The sequence below is a fragment of the Castor canadensis genome, chromosome 15 (genome assembly GCF_047511655.1).
Source record: "Castor canadensis chromosome 15, mCasCan1.hap1v2, whole genome shotgun sequence".
Classification (NCBI taxonomy): Eukaryota; Metazoa; Chordata; class Mammalia; order Rodentia; family Castoridae; genus Castor; species Castor canadensis.
This window is the reverse complement of record NC_133400.1, coordinates 62,243,181-62,258,582: the sequence shown is the minus strand read 5'-3', so window position 1 is coordinate 62,258,582 and position 15,402 is coordinate 62,243,181. Positions and strand designations below refer to the sequence as shown.

Here is a 15,402-nt window from a genome sequence, read left to right as displayed (position 1 = left end):
CACAACCATTACATACTAATAAAAAAATTAAAAATGATTAAAAAATGTTTGTGGTTCTAGTGGTATTTTTACCTAATGAGTAATTCAAGCAATGTAAGAAGGAGAGAAATGGCTGCCAATGGTGTATGGCACAAAAGGTATCAGTGCTGCCTTTGGGAGGGGCTCTACTTGAGTTTGAGACAGTACTATTTACATGCTTGCATTTGAAGGGCAACAATGTCAGATAATGGATAAAGTAGTTTGCTGAACTTCAATATACACTTCACTATGCATAAATTTAATAAAATAACATATTGTAGTCCTTAAATGAATACAATTAAAATATGACTAGAAAAAGATACTATTCTTATATCTAATAAAGCAGTTCTGGACTTTTAAAACTTCTTACAAAGACATTTACAAGCGTTTGCTTTCATGATATATACATTTCTTGAGAAAGCAAGCATTTGATAATACAGAGCAAGAAACTCTAGGGGAGGAAATAGTCGAGTAGGTGATCAAGAAGAACTAAGCAGCTCCAAGGCAGTTAGCTCATAACACTCTTCCCAAGACATCTGAGGTGGGAACTACATTTTCTGTCTTCCAAACACCTCCACGTGGAATTATTATACTTACTTTGTAAGTTAAACATCCCTTTATGAAGGTGTCAGTCTTTCCCTATAATCACTCTACAGGATACAGGACAATTTGTCTCTAGCCTCCCTCTAGTGGTAATACCAACAATCAGCCTCCAGAAAAGTCAATTTATCAAGTGCCAGAATGAGCCCAGAGGAGTGGTAATGTTAATACTAGAACATTTAAGTTTACACTGTAATGTTTTAAAACTTAGTTGAACTTTAAAAATTCTTTAAGGGAATACTGAGAAGCAAGTGAATAATAACACAACTGTCTTAATTATAGAGGTTAATAATTACTTAGCTGGAAGTCTACCAAATATGACTAATTTTATGAGAATATTAAGGGATAAAAGTCACATGTAACCAAAAATAAGTGGGTAGAAATATTAACTTCCATGGGTTAGTATTTTAAAGAAAATTGACTTATTTTCTAATTCAAAAATATCTACTTATTTTTATTAACTTTATATCTTTATTATAAATATCTTTATATAACATCTTTATTGTCTAGTTAGATTTCACTTCCTACTAATCTCATGAACCACTCTCACTAAAAAGGATGATTTAGCACCAAATTCATTAGCCTAACTAATTCCCTGTGATTCTCTTTTGACTTACATATTTTGTTGGTCAATTTTTTTTACAATAAGAAAAGAATTTTATTGTTTATTAACGTTTTTGTGTAAAACTTAAGCTTTTGATTTTTTAAAAGAAAGACCACCAAAAAGGGATTAGCATAGTCCATCCTTCCTCAGTCTTGCTTCCCACCATCCTTCAAATGGTACCCCAAAACATTTTGGAGGCAGGGAGAGCAGGAGGCAGCTAATCAGAGTCTGAGAGCATGATGATCTCCTCTGGATCACACTGTGTGGCCACACTCATCTTGTAAGTACTGGGACAGGGAGGTTGAGACTGGGTGATTTGGGACAAGGGAGCTGGAGAAGGGCTGCAGAGGGAGCTGGCCACCAGGCCATGACTGGGAGAGTCCATCCTTGGGGAAGAATCTGCAACCGGGTCCATGGAAGCCAAGGGGGAAGGTGGACTGGGCAGAGTACCTATATTCTCCCCATTCTTCTCATGCACTGCTCTTTGCCTTTCCACATAGCTATTTCCTAATGGTCCTGATCCTGTTTGGTTCTTCTTCCCAGGTTTCTTGCAGGGGAGACTGGAATCTCTCCATGTGTGAGGAGAGACACTTCCATTGAATGATGTGGAGGTGACCATGGATGCTCCATTTTCCAAAACAGTGGTGAGGGGATCTTCTGACTGCTCCCTGGAAGAGGAAATGTCCCTCTCCTCAGGGAAGGGGTGGTATCCCCGGGCAAAGCTTCAATCTCTAGCTCAACGAGCTGAGACTGAGGACTCTCTCCCTCTAGGGGCAATGCTTCAAACTGTTCTCCAATGCTTTCAGCATCTGTGCTGGAGGGATCCTGGGGTTCTTCCAACAGTGAAGCTGGAGACACTGTGAGTCCTTTGTTTTGATGTTCCCCTGAAGACCTGCTGATTCATTTGTCAGGTTCCAGGTTCTTTTCTGAGGAGATCTGTGGTGGGGACATAGGGCTCTTGTCTCCACTGTCGCCTCCTCTTTCCTCCTCCTCTTCTTCATCTACCCCCTCACCTCCCTGTATTTGTTCTAGATCCTCCTCCTCCTCAGAATCTATGGCCTCATCCTCTTCCTCCTCGTCCTCCTCTTCCTCTTTGTACTCCTTCTAATCATCTTCTTCATCATCAGTCTCAGCCTTGGAGGTAGGAGGGCACTTCTGGAATGCCATTCCACTAGGGCCCTTACCAGAATCCAAGGAAGCTTTGGGGGGTTCTGCAGAGTGGGAAGATGTGCCTTGGGAGAACCGGGCTCTTCTGTCTCTCTCCGTCCTCACATTTGTCTTGCATCATTGCATATTTGAAGATGACCTCATCTAGCTGACTCATGGCTAAGCCCAGGTTTTCTTGAAGGCGCCGGACCAATGGAGGATCTGATAGTGCAGGGTCAGTGCCTGGCCTATAGTCATCTGTGAGGTGGCAGCCAAAGTTGTAGTTGAGATCAAGGTGGCTTCGCTCCTGTAACCTGATGCCCACATCCTGGAAGGCATCCTGAGCCATGACCTGGAGTTGTCAGGGAAGGCCAAGATTGTGTCGGGCAGCTGCCTTCTCTACAGCTCGAAGCAAATCTCCATAGTCAGGAAAGATATCAGACCCTGGCTTATTGATGAGCCCCTCAATGCACCTGTTAATTTCTGGGTAGAGTGTACCCCGGTAGGGGATGCGCTGCTCTATGACACAGCCAGTTAGGGAAGCGCAGTCCTTCAGCTCACATAGACGCCCTAATAGGCAGATCAGCTTCCGCTTCAACCAGTCCTCCTGCAGATATGTAGAGTCTTAATTCTGACAGATCTAACTCCTTCCTTTGATCAGCCGTCTGATCTCTGCCACATAGAGTGCCAGCAGCTGCTCCAAGCGCTGGATCTGCCTTCCGGAACCACGGGTCCTTGGAGCCTCAGAGACAGTGGCTTCAGCATTCATAGAGCCTAAGGAGGGGTCTGTAGAAGGGTTATTCCCAGAGGGCTCACTGGAAGTGGTGGCAGCGGGGGCCAGGTTCAGCTTCTTCTTGGCTGAGTGAGCCTCTTCAAACAGCTTCTCATTCTCCAACTTGTAGCATATGTTGCTGCCAGAAATACTGCTTCCTCCTGGCCCATGGGGCTCAGAGGAGCCAGGGGCTTCTCCCTGGCATAGGGCCAGACTAGGGGGTGAGTGGGAAGGCCCTGGATGAGCAGGTACTTCATCTTCATCATCAACATCCAGCACAATGATGCTGTTAGTGGTGGCCATGGGGGGAATCAAATTCCCGGAGGGAGGAAGTGTTGGGGAATTCAGAATTCCTGCTGGAAGGGGATGGGGTCTCAGACTAGGCCCCTCCAGCATAGCCCCATCCCCTCAGCTTAGTTTCCGGTTCCCTTGGGTTTCCATACATACTGGTTCTGTCCACCCGTGTCTCACTGCCTAGCTTTGGCAACTCCTAGCTCTATGTGCTCTTGGGCCCCTTCAAGTGTGGGGTAACAAACCTGCCCAACACCTTAAGTCCCCACCCTAGCTCCACCCCCACGTCCATTTCTGATCTTTCAGTTGCGTTTCTCCACTATTTCTCATACTTGCCAAGTTGGTTGTTACTCCCCATCCCAAATGTACCTCCCAATCCGGTCCCAAATTTCTGACAGGCCCTTCCACAGACAACACACCACTGTGGGTTACACTTCAGTTGTGTGCCCCCCTCCCTCAAACATAGTAGCCCCACACCCCACCCCAATCATCATCCCAACTGCTAGACGCACTGAGAAGAAAAAGTTTCCCTCACAACAACGCATTCCCTTTTCCCTTCCTGGAATTTTCTCCATATTTTGCCCTGTGATGGGCTGCCTCAAACCAGGACATTAGGTTGGAGATTTTTCACCTCAAGTCTCTTACCCTACCCCGTTTTCCCCATTCTCTCGGTGACTTGTGTTGGACTCTGAGCCCCCAGCTTGACTCTCCTAATTCCTCTCAGGTCTCAACATTGGGCTGGGCCAGGCCAGTACCTGTGCTTCCCGCCAAGTCTCCTCCCCCAGTTCAGCCCCCTGCCACCCCACTCCCACTCAGGAGCAGCAAAGTACCACAGCTGGCCCCTCAGACTCAGCGCTGAAGTTTCCCCAATACCTCAACCTCGGAATTCCCAGCCCCACTTTTGTCCCCAGCATGGTCTGGCCCCCACCTCAGAAACGATCTCTCCAGGTGGCCCTCGCTGCTGATTTCAGAGCCTTGCAATTGTTTCCTCTGCCTTCCTTCCCTCCTCCCAGACAATGTTTTTTAATTTCAGATTCTTTAAGGTAGCTTTACTCATAGCCTTCTTTGTCTGATTTAAGAGAAACTGCTTGAGATTTCTGTTTAGTGAGCTCAAACTCTTTATCTTTACTTTTCAACTCCATCTACTCTTAACTGAAGTAATTTGACTCTCTTGACTGCTTTAAATTTTCATCAGCCTCTGTTCTTTTCTATGGAAAAGGAAAAGGATATATTTTCAAAATGTGTCTTGAATAATTGTTGTATGTTTGATTACATTAGTTTTGGGCCAGTGATTAGAGAGCAAATTTGAATATGAAATGGTGTTAGAGTTCAAAATATGTATATATCCATGACATTTGCATTTTATTTGAAATTTCATTAGAAAAACTTTAATCTTTTGTTTTGAGGATTGAACACTAGGCCTTATATATGCTAAGCAAATGCTTTTAAAATGACTGGTATACTTATCTCTGAATTGATATTAGGTTGGTACACATGTAACCTATTAACACAAAGCATAGCAAAATCAATTTTAAAAAACTTTAAAAAATTCAAGAGCATATTATTATTTCCACATCACAAAATTTTGTTTTCTTCCTAATAGTCTTATTTTATGAAAAATATTCTTAAAATATAAGGATTTTCTAATGAAAATCCATATTCAGAAATATCAATGGTATTTATCATGCCAATTGAAATTGAAATATTTCAATTGAGAAACAGAAATAAATAACTAACTACCAGGGAATGAAAAGAAATACAATGGATACATCAAAATATAATTTGTAGTGAAATCAATTAAAGCACATTCCATATATATTTACCTGCAAAACTTGATTGACTTTGTCAAAGTTTTGTGATAATATTTGTTTTGCTCTATCTTCAACCTCTATTTTTTACTGTTCTATCTGATCATGGTATACCATATTTTTTCCTTATAATTTTTGAGTTATTTTGCTTCTTCTTCCAACTTGTTCTGATTCTCTAATAATGTTTCAAGTTGTTTCTTTCTAGTTGTTCTAAGTAGTATCTCCTGCTGAAGGAACTGATTTTGTTTATCCAGCACTTGATGCATCAAAGATACATATTTCAGTTGCTCTGTAACATCAGCAACCTGCATGAATAAATGAATAATGTTGATAAATAAGGTTGTAGGCAGAAAATGGTCTAACACAAAGCCATTGATAAATATTGACATAAAGTCACCAGCAATAAAATGTAGTCTACATCAGATTCTTAGGATGTAGTCCCTTGAATTGCTCAGAAAATCTCTACATAGATCATCTTTGTCACAAATATCAGAACTTGACCTTAGAAATTACTTTTTCTATATTTGTTTCAGGTCTTTTCTTCTTAAAATGATTCTAACTCCTCTCAGAAAAATAATTCAAATTAAAGAAATTTCAAAGTGGAAATTTTGATGTGATAATCCTTTTCTTGAACTGTAAGTGTTTTATATGAATCTGCCAAAAATAATTAGTCTCAGTAAGGAACAATGACATGTAGCAGAATAAAAGTTTTGTAATGTGATGTTTTCATTTTTTAACAAAAATGAGATAATATCAGTATGTTTTAATTATATGAATCCACAGAATTAGGGTATTTACCAAGATAAAGTAACAGAATAAAAAATTTGGTGGTAATTCAAAGTATTAACTTGTAATGAAGTATATTTCTTAACATTTTATAAGTATATAGAGGGAAGATTATAAAACATGTCTGCATATTCTTTGACGTTTCTCCTATGAAATTGCCTGCCATGAGTGTGAACTCACCTAAGTAAGTGCTTTCTAGTCAATAGAATATGGTGGATCTGCTGTTTCATTTCCAAGGCAGATTAGAAAACATTACACAGTTTCCACCTGAATTTTTGCAAGGAAGCTTGTCACTAGAATACAGAAATGACACTGTGAGGAATTCCATGCTACATGGTGAATCTCCCACTAGCTGATTCATCTGACTTCCCCTGGTAAAGACCAAGTCAAAATCCTGCTTCCATGGCCAGACTAGTGAATAAACATGACTTTGATAATTCCAGTCCTCAGCTATGAAAAGGCAAAAGAAATGGGATTTCCTCAGAGTCCTTACTTAAAATGCGATTGTGAACACAATAAATGTGGCTTTGAGATACCAAATTTAGATGTGTGTCATTCATTACATGTGAATAACTGGTATAAATACTGGTAGGAAACATGAATTCTTGCCATTTAAAAACAAATCTAAATCTTGTTAGATGCCTTTGAACCAGAAGGTAGGCAGAAGAATAGAGCACCTAGAAAAGAAAGAAAGCCAAAAGAGCTTCACAGGGATATCAGTGGAAACCTTCAGCCCTCAGAGACACTGACAAGAAGGACATCAAAGCCAGTGAAGATGATACTAAAGCCTGGATGAAAGGGAACTCTCTCTATATAGCAGCAGTGGGTAAAATTGACATATGAGGTAAACAAAAATGATTAAATATAAATGAATCAGGATTGATTGTGTTCAAGCATCTCTTTCTCATGTTTAGTTTCACCGTATATCAAAATGGAAAATAATTCTAAAATATATTGCTTCTGGCGTAAGAAGCAATAAATAAATCTCTGGATAAATCCAGAATCCGGAAGGGAAGAAATGAGCAAAGGATCAAGTGTTCGGGGTAAACACTTCACAAAACTTTAAGGTTGTTCTACGGGTTCCAGAAGGATCTTGTGAGGACAAAACTCATAAAGGTGCTGTCCTAGTAAAGCAGGAAAAAGCTTATTTCTTAGGGTTTTGGGAAAATGGCTTTTTAATGGTATGAATCCCAGTGAAATTCAGAGCAGACTCAAAGTTCTTAAGGAAATTGTGGTAATAAAATTACTGCTTCTTAGCTTCAATGTAAAAGAAACAATGCAGTTTAAAAATTGAAAGATGCCATTAGACTAGACATTTTGCATGGAGGAAATAGACTAAGAAAACTATTCAGCCTCTAAGAAATATTATTTCTTAGGAAAAGAATAAAACAAAGACCCAAAATATAAAGGAAAGATCCATGGAGAATCAGTCTCATATGGAGGACCCAAATGTCAGTATCTTTTTGGATACCTCCCCTTTTCATTCCTAGGATCAGAGGGTTTTACTGTTTAGCAGAATTTTTTTTGTCTGTGAGTGGTTGATAACTTGGTCCCTAATTTCTTCATTCTTCATATATGGAGGAAGTGCATTTAGGGATCCATACTGTAGTAAGCTCAACCTAAGTATCCCAATCCCCATCTAATGTGTTAAGTATTTAACACCTTGATCTTTTTTTATTTATTCATTTATTCATATATGCATACATTGGGCCACTTCTGCCCCCTACCCCCCATCACTCCCCCACTTCCCCTTCACTCTCTCTTAAAGTTTGAGACAGGAGACATAATAAATGACAATTGTGAAAACTACAAATAAAGTTTTCAAATGGCTGAATATAAAACTTTCTGGCCAAAAGTTTGAATGTGGTGGTTTTAGGACATGTCATCCTTTAATAGCATAAAATAGTAGAATATAGGCCCATCTTTGGTTCAATATAATGAATACATTGTGATATAAGGAATGCCACATGACTGCTTACCCTTGCACTTGGAACCCAATACACATGTTGTAAAGAAGCTCAGATCAGAAAAAGAGCCAAGTGTGTTAATGCCAAGTGTGTTAATGCTCAGATCAGAAAGAGAGCCAAGTGAACAGCTACCTGGCCAACTGAGCCACCAAACAAGGCCAGCAATATCCACTGCAACAAGCAGACGTGGGGGTGCACAAAAATTCAGATGACTCCAGCTCCCCAACCTTTGACCTATCCCTAATAAAGATGAGGGTCACAAAAATAAGCTTTCCTCACCAGCCACTATTCAAGACACAGATTCATGTGTCTAGGGAACAGTATGGAGAAAAATGCATTTTATAAAGAGATAGTAAGAAACAAAAAATTATGTGATAGAAAAAAGACTATTTTAATAAGAATCTAATAAATATCAACACTGATTTTTTTAATTACCAGCAATGTGAATGGATAGCAGCATATGACTAAAAGACAGATATTGCAAATGTTGAGAAAGAAGCTTTCTAAAATTTCCTCCAATTCCAAATTCTCACAAGTCCTCAAGTGTGCCACTTTAGAATTTTCCCTCGTGTTAGGGAATGGAGAGGAATTGAAGGAAGGACACATAGGATGTGAAGTGTAATAGCTGAAAAACAACTAGAAATATTTTGTATGACCATCAAAATGAGAAATTTTACCTGATTTCAATTAGGTGATTCTGAGAGTGGTAGTTTTGAGTATTTTTAAATCAGTCTAGTATTAAATCTCCATTTCCTTTTCTTCAGTAAGGAAACAGAGAACATTATGGAATGATTTTCAACTTCTCAGCAGTAAGACAAAGTAGTGTCCTTTGAATATAAAGAAGTTGAGGGCTGGGAGGTAGCTCAGTGGTAGAGTGTTTTTGAATTTAGTCACCCTCTTCTCTAAACTCTTTCACTACTGAAACAAATAGTAACAAATACTTTTCATATTGCCTAATATATTCGTATATATTCATACTACATAAAGAGAAAATTTTGTTCCATTTTCCTTTTTTGCTGTCTTACTGCATGCACTAACTCAGGGTCTTCCAAAGTCAGTCTACTATATATATATATATATATATATATATATATATATATATGTACATTTATATACATGTATTATATATATACATTTATACTCATGTAATTATATATATACACATTTATACACATATAAGTATATATATATTTCAAAATTATCCTCAGATCAAATTTGAAAATTCCACATAATGTCAAAATAAATGCTCAAAGATAATTACAAATTCTGAAAATATGAAATGTAGGCTATTTGATAATTGCATCATGTTTTTAATTCTGTTTTAAGGATAATGCACAAAGATGAGAAAAGAAATACCAGAACAAAAAGCAATGAAATTCAGTGGACCTTTACTGAATACTTGCAAAGTTTATGTTTAATACACTGGAAAATCTAGAATATGTTGATAAATTTGTAGACTCATCTGACCTGTCTATATTTACTCAAGAGACTATCGATTGCTTACAGTGCCCTAAAAGAGCAAGGACACTGGAGCAGTAATAAAGGTACCAACAAAAAAGAGCCTAGACCCAGATGAATTCACTGTCAAATTCTACCAGACCTTTAAAGAAGAACAAACACCAAAATTCCTCAAAATATTTGATGAAATTATAAAAGAAGGAACTCTACCATATTCATTTACAAAGCCAGTATTATATGAACCCCAAACCACATAAGGGAATAACAAAGAAAATTATAGATCTATTCACTACATGAACACACATGCAAAAAAACTCTCATCTCAATAAAATACTTGTAAACAAATCAAACAAGTTTTTAAAAGATCATACACTACTGCAAAATTAATTTCATTAAGTGGATGCAAACATTGTTCAACATAGATAAGTCAATAAATGTAATAGAGCACATAAACAGAAAAAGGACAAAAATCACATCATTTATCAACAGATTCAGGAAAGTTCTTTAACAAAATTCCATTTCCTTTCATAATAAAAACCTTCCAGAAATAAGAATAGGGGGAATATGCTTCAAAATATAATAAAGCCTATCTCTGATAAAATAACTTCCAGCATTGTGCAAAAAGTGATGAAACAGAAACCATATCCTCAAAATTCAAGAGTGAGACAGGGTATACATTATCCCCACTACTATTCAATATCATGTTGGAAGTCACAGCCAGAGAACAAAGGAAAGAAAAGGAAATATAAGGGATACAAATAGGAAATGAAAAACTCCAATTATCCATGTTTTCAGATGATTTGACTATATTTTAAAGAACTTAAGGACTCCACAAAATCTTATTATCTGAAAACACTTTTGGCAGAGTAGCAGGATATAAAAATCAACATACAAAAATCCTTAGCTCTTGTATATACAAACATTGTGCAAGAGCTGAAGAAATCAGGAAAACTATCCAATTCACTGTAGCCTCAAAATGGCTTAAGAATAAACTAAGGAGATGAAAGACCTCTACAATGAAAACTATAAAATATTGAAAAAGGAAACTGAAGACATTAGAAGGTGAAAGACCTTCCATATTGATGGCAGAATTAATATTGTGAACATGGATACACTACCAAGAGGACTCTAGAGATTCAATGCAATTCCCATGAAAATAACAATTACACTTTTCACAGGAATAGGAAAAAAATAATCTGAATTTCTGGGCTGGCAGAGGGCCTCAAGTGGCAGAACACCTGCCTTCTAAGCATGAGGCTCTGAGGTCAAACTCTAGTGCCATAAAAAATTAAAATAAAAAACTAAAATAAAATTTATATGGAAGCATAAAAGATACCAAACAGTGAAAGCAACCCTGACAAAAATGAGTTATGTTAGAGGTAACACAATATTTAACTCTAAATTTTATGACAGAGCCATACTAACAAAAGCAGTATGGTATTGACACAAAAATAGCCATGAAGGCCAATGGAGCAGAACAGAAGGGCCAGAGTAAAGCAACACAGCTACAAAGATCATCAGCAGTCATCTGATCTTTGACAAGGAAACAAAAACCATGCATTGAAGAACAGACCATCTGTAAAACAAATGATATTGGGTCAATTGGATATCCACAGGTAGAGGACTGAAATTAGATCCCTCGGTCACCCTGGAATAAAATCAGTTCAAAGTGGATCAAGATCCTTAATGTAAGATATAAAACACTGAAAGTGCTAGAGAACAGCACAGAGAAAACCCTGGAAGACACAGATGTAAGAAACAACCTCCCGAATAGGACTCCAATAGCTCAGCAAATAATAAGAATTAACAAATGTGCTTACATCACATAAAAAGCTTCTGTATATCAAAGAAAACAATTTCCAGAGTCAAGAAACAACTTACAGAATGGGTGAAAATCCTTGCAAGCTATTCTTCAGACAAAGAAATAATATTTAGAACATATAAAAAGCTCAAAAAATTAAACACCAAATGAACAAATAATCCAATTAATAAATGGTTAATTGATTTGAACATGTAGTTTTCAGAAAAAAAAAGAAGTATCAATGGGCAATGTAAAATCATTAACCTTAAAGGAAATGCAAATCAAAACAATATTGAGAGCTCATATCACCCCAGTCAAAATGGCAGTCAGAACACAGATGAGATCACTGTACCTCCATATTTAATTCAGCACTATTTACAATAGAGAAGATATGGATACAGCCTAACTGCCCAACAACCACTGATTACATAAAGAAAATGTGTACATATATATTATGAAGCATAATTCAACCATAAAGAAAATTAAATTATGTCCTTTGTAGGAGAATGAATGAAACTGGAGAACATCATGTTAAGCAACATAAGCCAAGCTCAGAAAGACAAATATTCCATGTTTTTGCTTATATATGGAATCTACACTGAAAAAAAAAGTACAATATGACATGATTTTCAAATAAGGACTTTGGGCTTTTGGGCCTTTGGACTTTTTGTTTGGCATTTGGCTTTTTGATTTTGGGGGGGGTTGCCTTTGAATATTGAGAAGAAGATTTTACTTTGGACCTTTTGATGTGGGAATCTTTTGGAAGGGAAAAGAATTATTGAAGGGAAAAATTGCTGAAGGGAAAAGAATTGTTAAAGGAAAATGCTAAAGAGGGGTTGATTGAAAGTCTGCACTGAGAACTTTAATACAGGCTTCAGAAAGCAAAGCTGAGAAAGAACTTTATACATAGGCCTTAAGAATGCTAACACTAAAGAACAGCCAAAGAGAACATGGGACAGTGCACATTACAATTCTAAGAACCAAGACTTTAAGAGTTATGCCTATGCAGGTTGTAGGCAGCTGTTTGCAAGATTGAGCACCAAGGCTTTAGCTTTTCTATACACCAACAACAAACAAACTGAGAAGGAATATATGGAAAATTCCATTTAAAATAGCCTCAAAAAACCAAATATCTAGGAGTAAACTTAACAAAGGATGTAAACGACGTGTACAATGAGAACTACAACCCACTGAAGAAAGAGATTGAGGAAGACTACAGAAGATGGAAAGATCTCCTGGGCTCGTGGATTTGTAAAATCAACATAGTAAAAAATGGCTATACTACCAAAAGCAATCTAGATGTTTAATGCAATTCCCATCAAAATCCCAATGACTTTCATCACAGAGATTGAAAAATCTACTCTAAAGTTCATTTGGAAACACAAGAGATCACGAATAGCCAAGGCAATGTTCAGCAAAAAGAGCAATGCTGGAGGTATCACAATAGCTGACTTCAAACTGTATTAAAAACCAGTAGCAATAAAAACAGCATGGTACTGGCAAAAAACAGACATGAAGACAAGTGTAGCCAAATAGAGGACCTGGATATGATTCCACACAACTATACCCATCTTATTTTTGACAAAGATGCCCAAAATATACAGTGGAAAAAGACAGCCTCTTCAACAAATATTGCTTGGAAAGTGGTTATTCATCTACAAGAAACTGAAACTAAATACATGTTTATCACCCTGTACTAGTATCAACTCAAAATGGATCAAGGACTTTAATATCAGACCCAAAACTCTGAAGTTAATACAGAAAGGATCAGGAAACAATCTGGATATAATAGGTATAGGCAAGGATTTCCTCAACAGAACCCCAGCAGCTCAGCAATGGGACTACATAAAATTAAAAACTTTCTGCACAACAAAAGAAATGGTCTCTAAACTGAAGAGACCACCCACAGATTGGGAGAAAATATTTTCCAGCTGTACATCAGACAATGGACTGATAATCAGAATATACAAGGAACTTAAGAAACTGAACTCTCCCTAAATCAATGAACCAATAAAGACATGGGCAACTGAACTAAACAGAACTTTCTCAAAACAATAAATTAAAATGGCCAAAAAACACATGAAAAAATGTTCACCATCTCTAGCCATAAATGAAATGCAAATCAAAACCACACTAAGATTCCACCTCACCACTGTTAGAATAGCCACAATCAAAAACACCACCACCAACATGTGTTGGTGAAGATGCGGGGAAAATGAACTCTTGTACACTGCTGGTGGGAATGCAAGCTGGTGCAAACTCTCTGGAAAAAAATTTGGAGGCTTCTTAAAAATTTAAACATAGATTTGCCTTATGATCCAGCAATTCCACTCTTGGGGATATACCCAAAAGAATTCGACACAGGTTACTACAAAGGTATGTACACACCCTTGTTTATTGCAGCACTATTCATAGTAGCCAAGTTATGGAAACAATCAAGATGTCCCACTACTGATGAATGCATCAAGAATATGTGGTATTTATACACAATGGAATTTTACTCAGCCATGAAGAAGAATGAAATCTTATCATTTGCAGGTAAATTGATGGAACTGGAAAACATCCTTCTGAGTGAGATTAGCCAGAATCAGAAGACAAAAAATCCTATGTTCTCCCTCATATGAGCATATTAGATCTTGTGCAAATGCAGCAATGTGGTTGTACTTGGGTCACATGAAAGGGGAGAACACATACAGGAGGTATGTGGATAAGTAGAAAACCCAAAACATGAAATTATTTGATGTCTCCTCTCCAGAGTAACTAATACAGAAAACTTAAAGTGGCAGAGGTCAACATGAGAAGGGGATCAGGAACCAGTGTAAAGATAAGTTAGAGATGAATAAACCTTGGTTATAACACATTTGTTCATGAAAACAATCCTAGGAATTTCTCTGTTCAGCTGTCATTATCTCAACCAGGAAAATGCTATGTCTTTCTTAATATTGCTTATTTTTTACTCTTCAATAGAACTGGAGAAAATGCAGAACGGGTTCTGCCTTGAAGCAAGAGGAGAGGGGGTAAGAGTGTGGAGGAGGAAGGGGTAGAAATGATCCAAACAATGTATGCACATGTGAATAAATGAATAATAATAAAAAATAAAGGCTAAAGAGAGATGAGACAATACAAGCCTGTGGGCAAAACATTTAAGAGCAATTCATCTAAAGGTAAGCTAAGAGAAAACAGGGGACAGTGGGAGCCTAAGGAAAGACATTTTAAGCAAGGTTTTAAGGAACAACAAGGAGAAAGGCCTTAAAGAATCAAGATAGAGAAAAGAAGCAATTAGGGTTGGGCTCTCCACCCAGACGCCCAACACACCTGACCCCAACTTTCTATCTGTCTGTCTGTCTATCCTGTGTTTTTTCTGAATCACCACTCACCCCACACCCCCAATTAAGCCCAGTTGGGTCCAGTAATAACCAAGTAGTGAGAGAGAAAAGCTCACCCTAGCAATGGAGGGAGCAGAAGAAACAGTGCCCCCTTCACCTACCTAGTAGGCATGAAACCCTGAATGCAACCTATACTGCCAAAAATATATATATATATTTTAAGTTGAAAACATGTTTGGAATAGTGGAACTACTCTATGGAACTCAGGGAAAGAAGTAAAAGATATGAGAATGATAGAAAGTCAACAATATTAAGATACATTGCATCTATGCAAGTAGATGATATAATAGCATATACTGAATGCTGTTGAATAATAGGGTTGAGAGGGAAAGTGTAAGAGAGAGTAATAGAGGATATTGAACTGATCAACTATAGTATATTCATAGCTGAGATACATCGAGAAAGCCCATGGGGAACTGACTTTGATATACTTCCTATACAAGAATGTAGAATTTTTAAGGCTGTTGAAATTACCATGAAAAGGGCACTAAAGTAGAAAGGAAAAAAAAACAGAAGGGATGAAACTCAGGTTATGATACATACATGCGTGGAAATGTCAAAATGAAACACCCTATATAGTTATGTTAAACAAGCACAATTTTTTATATAAAAATGGAGAACAGGAAAATAGAACAGGTCCTCTCTTGGAGGTTAGTAACACATGTACCTAAAAAGGATGTCCACATGCATGTAAATGGAAAAATGAGACCTGCTGAAGCTATTCCAGGAATGGAGGGATGGGGGAATGAAGGAGAATGATGGAGA

At 37.5% G+C, this 15,402-nt stretch overlaps 2 pseudogenes; both read right to left on the bottom strand.

The window, feature by feature from the left end:
• LOC141417261 (integrin beta-1-like) overlaps positions 1 to 15,402 on the bottom strand; it is a 725,909-nt pseudogene that overhangs the window by 605,307 nt on the left and 105,200 nt on the right.
• On the bottom strand, positions 1,383 to 3,443 carry LOC109676580 (death domain-associated protein 6-like; annotated as a pseudogene).